This window comes from Lepus europaeus, chromosome Y (genome assembly GCF_033115175.1).
Source record: "Lepus europaeus isolate LE1 chromosome Y, mLepTim1.pri, whole genome shotgun sequence".
Taxonomy (NCBI): domain Eukaryota; kingdom Metazoa; phylum Chordata; class Mammalia; order Lagomorpha; family Leporidae; genus Lepus; species Lepus europaeus.
The window spans coordinates 6,737,119-6,750,877 of NC_084851.1; the positions used below are offsets into that span (position 1 = coordinate 6,737,119).

Here is a 13,759-nt window from a genome sequence, read left to right on the forward strand (position 1 = left end):
TTGGTAAAGCGCTCCTTTTCTTATTTTAATTGAAAAGAAAATGAATTAACCATCAGCCACTAGCAACATTTTGAGAGGTCTTTTAGGGCAAACATTTAATAGTATGAAGAAGTTTACAAAAATAGATTAAGAAATAATACTGTAACTTTTTTCTCCATTCAGTTTTGATAAATTGTATCTAATCATACAAAAATTACCCCAAATTCAAACTTGATATAAAAAAGGAAGAGATGAAATGAATTCAGCAAGATGACAGATCAGACAACATATAGGGATGAAAAAATTCTACACAGGGCACATATTTCATGTCCAGATGTAAAAATCATTTTCCACTGACAGCTTACCTCCCTCCCAGAAGCAATCACAGATTCTGAGTGGATCATGCAGTACAAAGCCACAGCAGTGAAATCTTCTTGTTTGATCCAACACAAAACAGTTTCATCTTTTCCTGTTGAAAATGCCTACTGGTTGTCTATTTTTCTTTATCCCATTTATTTGTATTCACAAGTTAACAAACAGTGTCAACAATCATTGTAGTGAACCGAGGGAACTGCTGGATGAGAGGCTCTATAAGACATATTTACTGATTGACTCAGAAGGTTTATTGCATTCAACCCTCACTCCTTTTTCACCTGTTAGATATTTTACTTTAGCTCCTGCTCTCTCATCTGCATCAAAATACCCAATAGGTATTGTGCACCTCGCAGCATATGCTGGTTGTACTTCATGAGGGTTGTGACAGACCAGAAGAACAGCAGTCTATCAAATTTGAGTTCAATGTCAGCAATTGTCAATGTTTGCCTTCTGGAAAAATTTGAAGTACACCTGCACTTACCTTGGCACCCCAGTCTTTATTAAGATAATATATTCAAGTCACACATCTCCCATCTCCATTTGGATTATCAACATACCACACATAACCTGTTCCACTGCCTGGATAACAAGCATGGCTTTCGTCCTGCCAATGATTTTATAGTTGCCCAGCTTCTCGTTACAGTGGTGGATCAGGTCGTCCATGCTGCTCATCAGCAGCCCAGCGGTTTCACAGTTGGGCTCCTTGCCCTTGATCCAGGTAATCTTATCCCTTCTGATGTCCTTGCAGGATTCGCTGTTCAGGCCACCCAGCAGGCCGTCCATGAAGCTGCTTCTGTAGTGCAGGCTGCACACTCCATCGCTGATCTGCTGCCCAATCTCCTTGCCCAGGAAGTCGTCCACTACACAGATGTCCTGCTTGTTCATGCAAGACAGCGTCGGAAGCGGCTTCCTCTGCCCTTTGGGTTGCAGACCACAGCTATGGCTCAGTCCATAGCCTGGCTGTTGCTTGGCGAGTACAAGTTCGCCTTCTCCAGGTACAGCGACGGCGGATCAGAGGCTTCTCCTTCCCTGGCTCTGCTTTGGCCATCTCTGGGCCCTGGAGGCTGGGGTGCGAGGCTACTGCAGGGTGGGCCACGGACTTGGCCTTTGCCTTGGCTGCATTTCCGGTGGCCTGCCTGAACCCTTGGCAGCAGCTGAGGTGCTGAAGGGATGCGCAGCTCCTGGCCTCCTGGGCTCCCGTCCCACCGGCCCTGGGCCGCGGTGTAGGGGAAAGGCCGGGGTGCTGCTGTGGGCCTGGCACATGAGCTCCTGCTTCCTCCAGTTCAGGCGCTGGTGCTATGGCAGCACAGCAGGTTCTCCATCTTCCCACAGGGCTTTCAATACCACCGGTCCCCTTACTCCCGCCCCTCCTTCCAGGCCCGCCACTGTCATAGCCCATGGTGGAGGCAGCGGTGGTAGAGCAGGAGAGGTGGGGGCGGGACTGCCTACTCCAGGGCCTGGGAGCAGGGAGAGTGGCAAGGAACATTTCTGCGCCATAGCACGTGCCCCCTTCTATTCAAGCAGGCCGGCGCCAACGCCCTCCGCCAGGTCGCTTTCTCCTCCTTAGGGACAGCCCCGCAGTGCCAGCGGCTGCTTCAGCGCCTCATTGCGCAAGGATTGAGGATGTATGGCGTGGGTGGGGACCAGGATCTCCTCTCTGGGCGTGCTAGACCAGCAGCCTTCCAGGCCACCGCCTCGTCATCCCGGGTGCTGGACCCAGCTTGTGGAGCAGCGTAGGGCGTGCAAGCGCCACTTGCTCTGTGTGCTCTGCACTGACACCGCTGCCCGGTGGTGACCAGGGCTGGGGGAGCGTGAGGGCAGAGGAGGGGGAGCGAGGGACAAGGGGAGTCTGAGGGGGCAGTGACCGCACATATGCTTGGTTCAGGATACTGAACGATTTTTCCATGAGAGTAAACTTGAAAAGGCTTTCTCCTCTTACTCTCTCTCTTTGACGTTGGCCTGGATGCATAATTAGGGAAATCAAGCAAACAAAAGGAAATTTAAGGTATAGGGTCAGCTTTTAAGCAGCAGAACTGTTAACATGTTAATGATACGAGTATATGTAGAGATAATCCAACATAATCCAAAACCAAATAAGAGCTGATAGGTGAATTAGGCAAAATTATTGGGTACAGGATCAACACAATCAAGTGGGTTACCAGGTCCCCATAAAAGCAAATAGAAAACAATGGTAATGGACAAAGTACAATCCAGAAAATATCTGTATGAGAAATACTCTTCAAATCCATACTTAACAAAAATCAAATGACCTAACAGAAAACAAGCCAAGAACACAAAGTGAAAAAGGCCCAGAATCCAGTAAACTGTAAACTGTAACTCACCTGAAGATTATGGCAAGCTCCAGTTTCAAGGTCTGAACAGGATCTCAGGAGATGGGATCCTGGGGCGGGGCAGCGCCCTCTGCAGTCGGGAAGGCCAAGTTTAAGTCCTGAGGCCAAGCTCTGCCTCTCATTCCCCCCACCAGGTGCAACCCCAAGGGCCCGCCCTCAGGCTAGGGACGACGGTGATTGGGTATGTCCTTTGTGATGTCGTGCGGCCTCTGTGACTATAGAATCAGGCGCGCCAGGGCAGCACTGCAGACCCTCCAGGGATCCTCTTCCCATTGCCGATGAGTTCAGCTTCCGGTTCCGCTCCTGAGAGCCCGGTTGGCTCAGACGATTCTACGTAGACCTGAACTCTCCCCTCAGCTCAGGGCCCTGAGAGGACGCCCAGAGTCCCTGGACACTGGCAGCGGGGAGTGTGAGGGTCCCAGGCCCACAGGAGGGGAGGAGGCGGGCAGCTGGGACCCTGGTGTGCGGCCCTGTCTCAGCGTGCAGCAACTCCGCCTGAACCCGGCCTCACCTCTCCAGGTTGTGTGGGGAGAAGGATAATCTGAACCTCATGCGTGACCTCATTTCCTTGAGTTGGGCACCGAGCTCTCAGGTCCACAGCTTTCCCTAGGGACTGAGTCAGCGTTTTGTTGCTATGACGGAACAGCAGAGACTCAGTGGTGTATTTACCACACGCTTTTGGGCCAAGGACGAGGGCCAGGGTGTGGGGACGGAGTTTCTGCTGGGGAGGCTTGGGATGGCACAGATCCCACGTGGACAACTGGAGTGTGGGGGAGGCCGACCCCAGGTGCTGTGAGCACCAAGACCTGGAGCCTGGGGAACCTGAGTGTGGGTGCAACAGGCTGCCTCCCAGCACTCATTCCATTCGTGTCTTTTGTAGAAATTTGCTTCCTTTTATTCACAGTCTGCCCACTTGTGTAGGAACTGTATGCCATGATGGAACCTGAGTTTATTCAGTGATAAGATTTGAAAAATGAAAGAGGATTTTTTGTTTTCTGCTAATTTGATTAATAATGTGAACACTAATGGAATGGCCACACAGGTAAATAAATGAGCCTTGGTCAGTTCAGGAGTCTTCTTTTTTTCCTTTTTAAAGATTTATTTATTTATTTGAAAAGCACAGTTACAGAGAGGCAAAGGTGGAGGGAGAGAGAGAGAGAGAGAGAGAGAGAGAGAGAGAGAGAGAGAGAGAGAGAGAGGTGTTCCATTCATTGGTTCACTCCCCAGATGGCCACAATGGCCAGAGCTGTGCTGATACAAAGCTAGGATCCTGGAGGTTCTTCCTGGTCTCCCATGGAGGTGCAGGGCCCCAAGAACTTGAGCATCTCCCACTTTCCCAGGCCATAGCAGAGAGTAGGATGGGAAGTGGAGCAGCTGGGATGGAAACCTGCACCCATATGTGGTGCTGGGGATGCAGGTGGCAGCTTTATCTGCTGTGCTACATTGTCGGCCCCAGGAGTCTTCTTGATCTCTCCTACCTCTGCCCCCACTGGTGAATCAGTCGATGTTGTTTTTAATGTGTTTTTTTGTGGCATAAAGCTATTACTCTCAATAGTGAGTTTTTCTTGGTTTATTTTGTGATATTTGTGATAATATTTTACTTAATTTTTTTCTCATGTGTTACTTCACAGTAAATTTTTAAAATAATTTGAAAATGTTGTTAGACTACAGGTTGTTAATGAATTCTACAGGTTGTGAATGAAGTGTTAGTGGAGTACGAGGATTAAGTATCTAACTTCTCATGTTTATGCACTTACTTAGTTTTTGACTTCCCAGCACTTAGATTTACCTTATTTATTTATCCCAATGGTGTTAACTGATGTTTCTGTTTGGTAGCATATTCCTAGTTCCTAATGACCACTGGTTGAGTATTTATACTGTTGATCTATTTGTACTGATTACCAATGGTGGATTTGTATTTTTGATTGGAATTATATAAGTTTTTTCTTACATATCTTAATGCTCTATTTGGGGACATTGGTAGGAAGCCTTGTAATGCCTTCTTGGAGAACTGCCAGTTGTCTACTCTTATAGTAGTCTGACCTAAATTCTGATTAGTCTGAAATGAATGCTGCTTTTCTACATTTCATTGGACTGGTATTGTAATGGACTGCTTTTCTGCATATTTTTATTTTTAGGCAGTGTGTATATATGTGTCTGAAGTTGATGAGAATTGAATGTCTTTAGCACAAAAAGTGATATTTGGAAATATTTATATCATTTTGATGAACAAAGCAAGGCTATTACCATACCCATTACCTGAATGCTCTCATGGGCTTTTCAGCCAGATCTGCATTCCTTAAAGGCTGATTCTGAAGCCAGAGTGCTGTTTAGGACATCTGCCATTCTATGAGTCTGCTGTGTATCTCGCTTCCCATGTTGGATTGTTCTCTCCCTTTTTTATTGTATCAGTTAGTATTTGCAGACACTACTCTTGTTTATGTGATCCCTTTGACTCTTAGTCCTATCATTATGATCAATTGTGGACAGAAATTGATCACTTGGACTAGTGAGATGGCATTGGTACATGCCACCTTGATGGGATTGGTTTGGATCTCTATTTTTTAAAATATTTTATTTATTTGGGAGACAATTATAGACAGAGAGGGAGAGAGAGAGAGAAAGGTCTTCCTCCCACTGTTTCACTCCCTAAATGGCTCCAAGGGCTGGAATGTGGTCTGATCCAAAGCCAGGAGCCAGGAGCTTCCTCCAGGTCTCCCTTATCACTGCAGTAGCCCAAGGACTTGAGCCATCTTCCACTGCTTTCCTAGGCCATAAACAGTGAGCTGGATTGGAAGTGGAGCATCAAGGTGACAAACCAGTGTTGATATGAGATGCTGGTGCTAAAGGTGGAGTCTTAGCCTGCTGTCCCACAGTGCTGGCCCCCAGCCATGGCTTTTAATTTCTGTGTTTATCTGATAACTGTGGGGGCCTTCTAGTTGGCAGTAGGAAATATATGCAGAGAAAAGAGTGCATTGCTTTGCTAGGGTGGCCATAACATAATACTGTCAAATATGTGGCTTGAATCACAGCAATATATTTCTCATAGTTCTTGATTAAATATTTGAGAGCAAGATGATAATGGATTTGGTTGCTCCTGAGACCTCTCTTTGGTTACCACATAGCCACCATCTTGCTGCACTCTTACATGGTATTTCCTCTGTCTATGTGTATCCCTCCTTATAAGAACATTGATCAGTTTGAGTCAGGGCTTCAGGTTTATGATATCATTTGGTGTCAATTATCTGCTTAAAGTCCTATCTCTAAACAGTGTCACATTGGTTGTCAGCATTGCCTTGGTAACATGTTAAGGACAAATAGATTTTTTGTTGGTTTTGATGTATTTAGAAATCAGAATATAAAATAAAATATATTGTTTCTAAATATCCAGATTGCAAATAATAGGATTAATAAGCTTTTTTAACTAGAATAGGAATCTTGAGGGGCTGGTGCTGTGGCTCAGCAAGTTAGAGCCACAGCCTGCAGAGCCAGCATCTCATATGGGCACCAGGTGCAGTCCTGGCTGCTATACTTCCAACCCAACTCCCTGTTAATGCTCCTCAGAAAGCAGCAGAGGACAGCCCAAGTGCTTGGGCCCCTGCACTCACATGGGATACCTGGAAGAGCCTCCTTGTTGCTGACTTCAGGCCAGCTCAGTCCTGGCTGCTGTGACCCTTTGGGCAGTGAACCAGCAGATGAAAGATCCCTCTCTGTCATCTCCCCACCTCTTTCTCTGTAACTCTGCCTTTGAAATAAATAATCTTCTTTAATCAAAGGAATCTTGAATGTTCTCAATGTATGTTAGACTCTATAAAATTCACCACCTTATTAATAGATATTAGACTATAACCTATTATACAGTCTAAGTATCTATGCTTCACTAAATTACATAAAATTACATAAATCACGGTCATTACCACCTTCCTACACATCATTCTAAGCCCTTAGATAATCTTTCTTCCTAATCCATAACAAAGGGTACATGTATCTCAGTGATCAGGAAAGCATTTAAAACAATTTTGTAACAATTAATTCCTTATTCAATGATTAACTTCTTAGATGGTGTCCAAAAAATGAGACATTCTAGGGAAAATCATGGTTTAGGTATCAATAACCGTAGATTCACATTTCAGCCTTGCCTATTTCTTGCTTTTTTACTAAGAGTAAAGTGTTTATCTTCTCTGAGCCTGTTTGTTTTTCACATAAATCACAAAATGCTTGTCATTAAAAAAAATTGAGGTGTGGAAACTGCAGTAAATAATAGCTGTTCAATACATGTTTCTTTATATTATCTAAACTTTCATTATCCCTGGTGGTATTATTAAAGCTGATGACATCATAATACTGTTATTCAGAAGCTGTTGTAGATGCCCTCAAAAGTGCTTTCATACAAATTCTCAGCACCACTGTGACACCCACCAGGATTTCTTTTCTAGTCTATTTTGTTATTAGGCCCTGTCTTCTTGCTTTTGATTAATGAAGGACTTTTCAGTAGCAAGTAAAGAAAAGTGGTGTGGGGAATAAAATTATTAATTTTCACATTTCTTTAATCATTATGTAAGGTTCACACTTGAAATACAATGTTAATAAATCATACTTTCTGGCAAATCACGTATTATTTTTTCTCAAATAGTAGCTCTAAAAAGAAATATACCTTAAATTCCGTTCTCCACAAAATTTAATAAACGTGCATGTATACATGACACACATAATGAAAGTGTGTATATACAGATTACATTTTAATTAAACTTTAATTTTTTTCAATTAAATAAAAAATTTGAGAAGTGAAATTAGGGCTATTGTAGGTTGTAAGCATGGTTTATGTCTGATTTTAAAAGATCACATACATTGTTGAGACAGACAGCAGAGGGTAAGTGTAATGGTAATACCAGTTAAGAGATAGTGGAAGTTCTTCCAGAGAGAGCTAATGGTATCTTGAACCAGGGAGGAACAATGGAGAAACTGAGATCCTCACTGTATTCACAATATATTAAAAAAACTTCAATCATAAGATTAGTGAGTGATTTTATGTTACAGAATAGTCATACTTAAATATGACTTCTAGGTTTTTATGTTGGGCTGAAAGGTGGTTTTGATTTGCCTTACTAAGGGAAAACATAAAGAAGAGTAAAGTTAGATAAAGTGGTTAGGGATTATCTAATAGACCAGGAAGTTGGCAACATTAGTGCAAATGAGGGCTATGAAAAGAACCAAAGACTTTACAAGAAGAGGGAGAATATTTTCAAGGTAAATGGAAAGATGCTTCCACGTATTTGATTTGGAGGAGTGAAAAAATTGGGGAGAGGTGAAAAACTGTAGACGGTTCTCACCTTATGAGGGTTCAATTATAGATTTTTCTACTTTATGATAAGGCAAATGTGATATATATTCAGTAGAAGTTATTGCAGTTTTTCATTTGATCTTTTCTTAGGGATATTAATATGTGCAATTCTGACAATAGCAGCAAGTCACAGCTCCCCATGAGCCACACATACACAGAGGGAAACAACTGATTCTTTACAGTGTGCTGTGTGAAGCTATAATGTTCAGTAAGACAAGTGCACTAACTGACTTTTCCATTAGTTGTTTTTTTTCTGTTTTAAAGAACCCAACTAGAAAAATAAACAAGAAAAGATAAAGCCACATAGTCAGAGACCAAGTGGCATGGGATGATCTAAATATTGGGCCTCTGCATGTCTTCAGAGCTGTTGGTTAAGGTTGAGACTTCTGACTATGTTGGCTTGAATAGCAAGAGTCAGGTTATTTCAGTGTGTGTGTGTGTGTGTGTAAAATATAAAATATCCTGTATTGAAATAAAATGGGTTGACAACATGGAGGTTAGGCCCACTTCTTTATTGGACCAGCCTCCCTGCAGGCTCACTCGCTTTAACAGCATGGAACCCTGGGTCTGTCCAGCCTCTGCTGTGAGGGGAGTTGATATTAAATGCTAGCATCATGGTGGGTGAAGGTCAGAGGCATGGGGATAGTCACCACTTGATAAGAGGCACCTGTACCCCGTGGTCCAGACCCTCACACTACCTGCCTGCTTCTTCCTTGTTCTGGAGTGGTGACTTGTGTCTTAGGATGAGGATGAGATGGTGTTTTTTTTTGTTGTTTGTTTGTTTGTTTGCTTCTTTTCTAGTTCTTTTATTTCTTGTCAAATTGCAGTTTCTTGTGGATTGCTTTGATTTGACCTTCACCCTTCACCTTCACCAATCCCAGTTCCTGGGAAATGTTCTCTGGGGCTTTGCCTGCAGGAGGATTAATCTCAGATGACAACCTGTGCTATTCTCTGAGTCCTCCTCTGGCCTTCCTGCCTTGATCAGGGGAGCAGGAGGCCTGTATTTCCAGGGGGTGCTTGGAGGGAAAATTTCCCTGGCAGGGGATGGAGGAGTTCTAAACTAGAAAAATGTTCTTGAGGTCTTTACCTTGCCTGCTATTCTGCGAGGCTCTTTTTCATACTGTCAGACTCCTCACTGGTCTCTGATTCTTCTTCTAGTTTCTTGGCACTTCTGGGTGGTATCAGAGTACCTCCTAAGGCCTGGTTTGTTCCCCACCTTCTCAGGGACTTTATCTTCCCTTTTCACTGAGAATCCTGGCTAGGGGCTAGTGAGGCTTTGGCCTGTAAAGGCTTGAATGAGGGCTCTGCCCCCATTTCCATCTCTTCTTGAGCTAGAGGAGCTTTAGCTAGAACTGCTAGCCTGGCCCACTGGCACCAGCTCAGGTATGACATGGAACCTGGGCTAGGACACTGCTCTCTTTCTCAGTATCTGAGAATTCTGACTTCTTGGCTTATATCCCAGAGAGGAGTTGAATGTTCACTTCTCAGAGACAGAGCATGACACAGAATTCAGAGCCTGGCCAGTGTTCTTGGTCTTTGTCAGCCTGTTCTCTACTTCTTGATGGCAAATCCCACTCCTAGAGTTAGTAGACCCTGATCCTGGGAAGCTTTGTGGATTTGGGCTTCTGTTTCCTCTTCTTCCAAACTCTCAGAACAGCTAGTGGTGTCTGACACATGAGTATTGCCTTGTAGTGGCACATCTTTCTCTGCCTTCCGCTTCCGCTTCCAGCCAGACACTGAGGTTGGTTTCCCGTGCATATTCATGTCCAGGAGGTTGTAGGCTGAGTCAGGAAACACCTGGCCTCTCTGTTCCTTCATTGGTATCTCTCTCTCTCTCTCTCTCTCTCTCTCTCTCTCTCTCTCACACACACACACACACACACACACACACACCCTTCTTCATTGCTAGATGGCAGTGTAACACACACACACATACCCTTCCTTCACTGATAGATGACAGTGTAACACACACACACACACACACATGCACCCTTCCTTCACTGATACATGGCAGTGTATCAGATCAGCTCCCATCAGTTCCTGGTCTCCATCAGGCCTCTGAACACAGACACCATTCTTGTGACTGACTTCTCTTGTGCTCTTAGGCCTCTATTCAAATAATTTTTGACTAACAGCATTTTCTTTCTTTTTTTTCTATTTATTTTACAGAGTTAGACAGTGAAAGAGACAGAGAGAAAGGTCTTTCTTTCATTGGTTCATCCCCCAAATGGCGGTCATGGCCGGCGCTGTGCCAATCTGAAGCCAGGAGCCAGATGCTTCTCTGGTCTCCCATGTGGGTGCAGGACCCAAGGACTTGGGCCCTCCTCCACTGCACTCCTGGGCCACAGCAGAGAACTGGACTGGAAGAGGGGAAACCGGTACTAGAACCCAGCACCCATATGGGATGCCAGCACTGCAGGTGGAGGATTAACCAAGTGAGCCATGGCACAGTCCCAGACTAACAGCATTTTCAATTGAAAATGGGCTCATGAGTGAGAGCCTTGGTGGTGAGGGAGGCAGCGGCAGCGGGACCAGTGCGGGGAGGGTGGAGGTCCCGTCTGGGCTTAGCAGCCTCCTCCCACCTCCAGCCCAGCCTTACTGCCCCTTCCATCCTGGGCCAAGTTTGCCTGCTGTAGCTAGAGGAGGAAGCCAAGGAGGAGCACGAAAGCAGCGGCACAAGCCCGGCAGGTGGCAAAGGGGCATCTGTGCCTCCACCCCTCAGCAGCCCTGCGCAGTAGGCAGCTCCATGGATTGATCAGCCCCAACTGTGACCTCTCAGGGCGGCCACCTTGCTCAAGAACAAGGTCCAGGGTGCACAGGCCACCCCGGCGGGAGCTCCAGAGAGACTGCAACAAAAGGAGCTGGGTACCCTCAGGTGAGAGACCCCCTCGTTCCCACTCCAGGAATGCAAGAACTGTGCCCCCCAGCCCGGCTAAGGAGGCAGCAGCGCAGCGAGCGATCCAGCAGCAGCCGGCAATAGACTGGCCAAGGGCAAGGAGGAGGAACAGAAGGAGCAGGTGTGGCAGTCTTCACCCCTGACCTCGGGCTGCAGTTTACAAAGTCCCTCGGGCAGGAGGTTGAGTCAGGGGAGGATCCGACGATAGAATAGGATAGGTCGTATAGGAATCCAAGCTCCGGATGCCCTATGTGATGCGACTGAGCACCAAAGATCTGTCTGAACCCTACTCCATTTATACTTACAGATATTTTATCCACAACTGGCCACCACTGTGCTTTTTGGCCATGGTAAGGGGAGGAGTGTGCAGGTGTCATCGTTTGCAAGTTGGATCTGCACAAAAAGATGTTCCACAGAGGTAATATAGCCATGTTATCTGTGGATTCCAAATACAGGAGGAATGGCATGGGTACTAACTTGGTTAAGAAAGCTATTTATGCCATGGTTGAAGGAGACTGATGAGGTTGTTTTGCAAACAGAAATAACAAATAAGTCTGCTTTGAAACTTTATGAAAATCGGTTTTGTTCCAGATAAGAGGGTGCTCGGATACTATTAAATGGAGTTGATGCACTGCGACTTAAACTGTGGCTGCATTGAGAAACTGACATCAAGGAGGAAGGGTTAACTGTTCAGAGTAGACCTTTGCATGCCATGAACTTTGTACAGAACTGCTTTGCAGGTGGATTTCATAATTTCCATGGAGCTCTTCTCTGTCAGTGTCGCGTTGAGTGTTGAACAATATTTGTTGCACTTTGGCCTGGAGCATTTGTTCTGCATCAAAAGAGATTGTTTTAAACTTCAGGAGTCTTTTGGTACCACGAAGATTTGCCAGTTGATAGCCAAGATTTGTTTGTTCATTTGCAAAGTCTGCTGACAACTGTTATTTACATAGTGATCACTATATTACAGAACCAGTGAATGGAACATGGTTTTTGTTCTTGAAAAAGCCACTATAGATTGTAAAAGTCTCTAAGAATATTAACATTTCACATAAAACCTACCATAGATTTCTGAAGGGGGTGAGAGAACAGCTTCAATTTTAGGTTTTATTATTATTTTTCAATATTAAATTTCCCAGTCTTGAATATTGGTACCTCATTGGTTATTGAATGAGAAAATGTAGAATGGGGTAAGTCTTATGAGTGAAGTTAACAATTAAGTTGTGTCTGCCAGTGCCTGTGTAGATAAAAAATGTTTGTCTTCATCTTAGCTTTTTTTCTTTTCTTTTTTTTAACAGGCAGAGTGGACAGTGAGAGAGAGACAGAGAGAAAGGCCTTCCTTTGCCGATCGTTCACCCTCCAATGGCCGCTGTGGCTGGTGCACTGTGGCCAGTGCACTGCACCGATCCAAAGGCAGGAGCCAGGTGCTTCTCCTGGTCTCCCATGGGGTGCAGGGCCCAAGCACTTGGGCCATCCTCTACTGCACTCCCTGGCCACAGCAGAGAGCTGGCCTGGAAGAGGGGCAACCGGGACAGAATCCGGTGCCCCAACCAGGACTAGAACCCTGTGTGCCGGCGCCACAAGGTAGAGGATTAGCCTATTGAGCCACGGTGCTGGCCTCACCTTAGCTTTTGAATGCATGCTGTCTTTTCATTCAGGCCTTTACAAGAAAATTTTTGTTTTTATTTACATTCTAAATTTTTATAATTTGGATACTTTTTCCAGGTGAGTGACAGAGTGGTTTACCTTAGACGCCCCCTCTTTCATTACACTAAGAAGTTGAACTACTTGGAAAAATTTTGAGGAATGCCCCAAGGGGATGACAAAAGTTGATGGAGTTGGGAATTACTGGGTTTTGGATGCACTTTTTTTTTTGAGAGTGAGGGAATTTTTGGAACACAATAGAAAATTAATGTAAATTGGCTTGATTTTATTTAATCAAAATCATTGCTAATCTGTGAAGAACAGCTTTTATGATGTAGCTGGACTTTTTTTTCCCACTTGATTTGAATTCACAGTGCTTCTATTTCTTAAAATGCTTCACTTTGGTTCTTGATCTTGGGAATAAATTTCATGATGCATTGTATTAACTATACGCTGCTTTTATTTTCATTTCACTTAAATGAGCAGATTCTTCTAGGAGCTTTGCCTTATTGCTCCAGAAAAACAAAAGGCAAAAATGAAAATCTTTTTTTTTGGAAGGAGTTGTATCAGTTTTCTTAAGAGCCACCATGTTTATTAATTACATGTGTTGGCTAATCAGTGTAGTGTAGCAAGTTTTAAGATCAGTTGTCGGCCGGCACTGTGGCTAGTCCTCCACTTTGCAGCACAGGCACACCGGGTTCTAGTCCCAGTCGGGGCGCTGGATTCTATCCTGGTTGCCCCTCTTCCAGGCCAGCTCTCTGCTATGGCCCTGGAGTGCAGTGGAGGAGTGCCCAAGTCCTTGGGCCCGCACCCACATGGGAGACCAGGCAGAGCACCTGGCTCCTTGCTTCGGATCAGCAAGATGTGCCGGCCACAGTGGCCATTGGAGGGTGAACCAATGGCAAAAAGGAAGATCTTTCTCTCTGTCTCTCTCTCTCTCTCACTATCCATTCTGCCTGTCAAAAAAAAAAAAAGATCAGTTGTCTTCAGTTGGGTCAGTAAACCTGTGATTGGATAACTTATTTTACTAGAAAACCTAGGTACCCTTAAGAAAAAAGATTCTCTGTGAAAAATGTTTTCTAGGAACTTATGCTATTGTTTTCATTTGAATATGTTTACTTCTGCTTTAGGACTTGGTTTGAATTTCATTTTATGGCTACAGTTACTGTATTT

The 13,759-nt window shown here is 44.6% G+C and overlaps 2 pseudogenes; one reads left to right on the forward strand and one right to left on the reverse strand.

Annotated features, from left to right (window-relative positions):
- Nucleotides 1-567: 567 nt before the first annotated feature.
- Nucleotides 568-1,840, reverse strand: LOC133754007 (egl nine homolog 1-like; annotated as a pseudogene).
- Nucleotides 1,841-10,534: 8,694 nt separating this feature from the next.
- On the forward strand, nt 10,535-11,600 carry LOC133754008 (N-alpha-acetyltransferase 30-like; annotated as a pseudogene).
- Nucleotides 11,601-13,759: the final 2,159 nt, after the last annotated feature.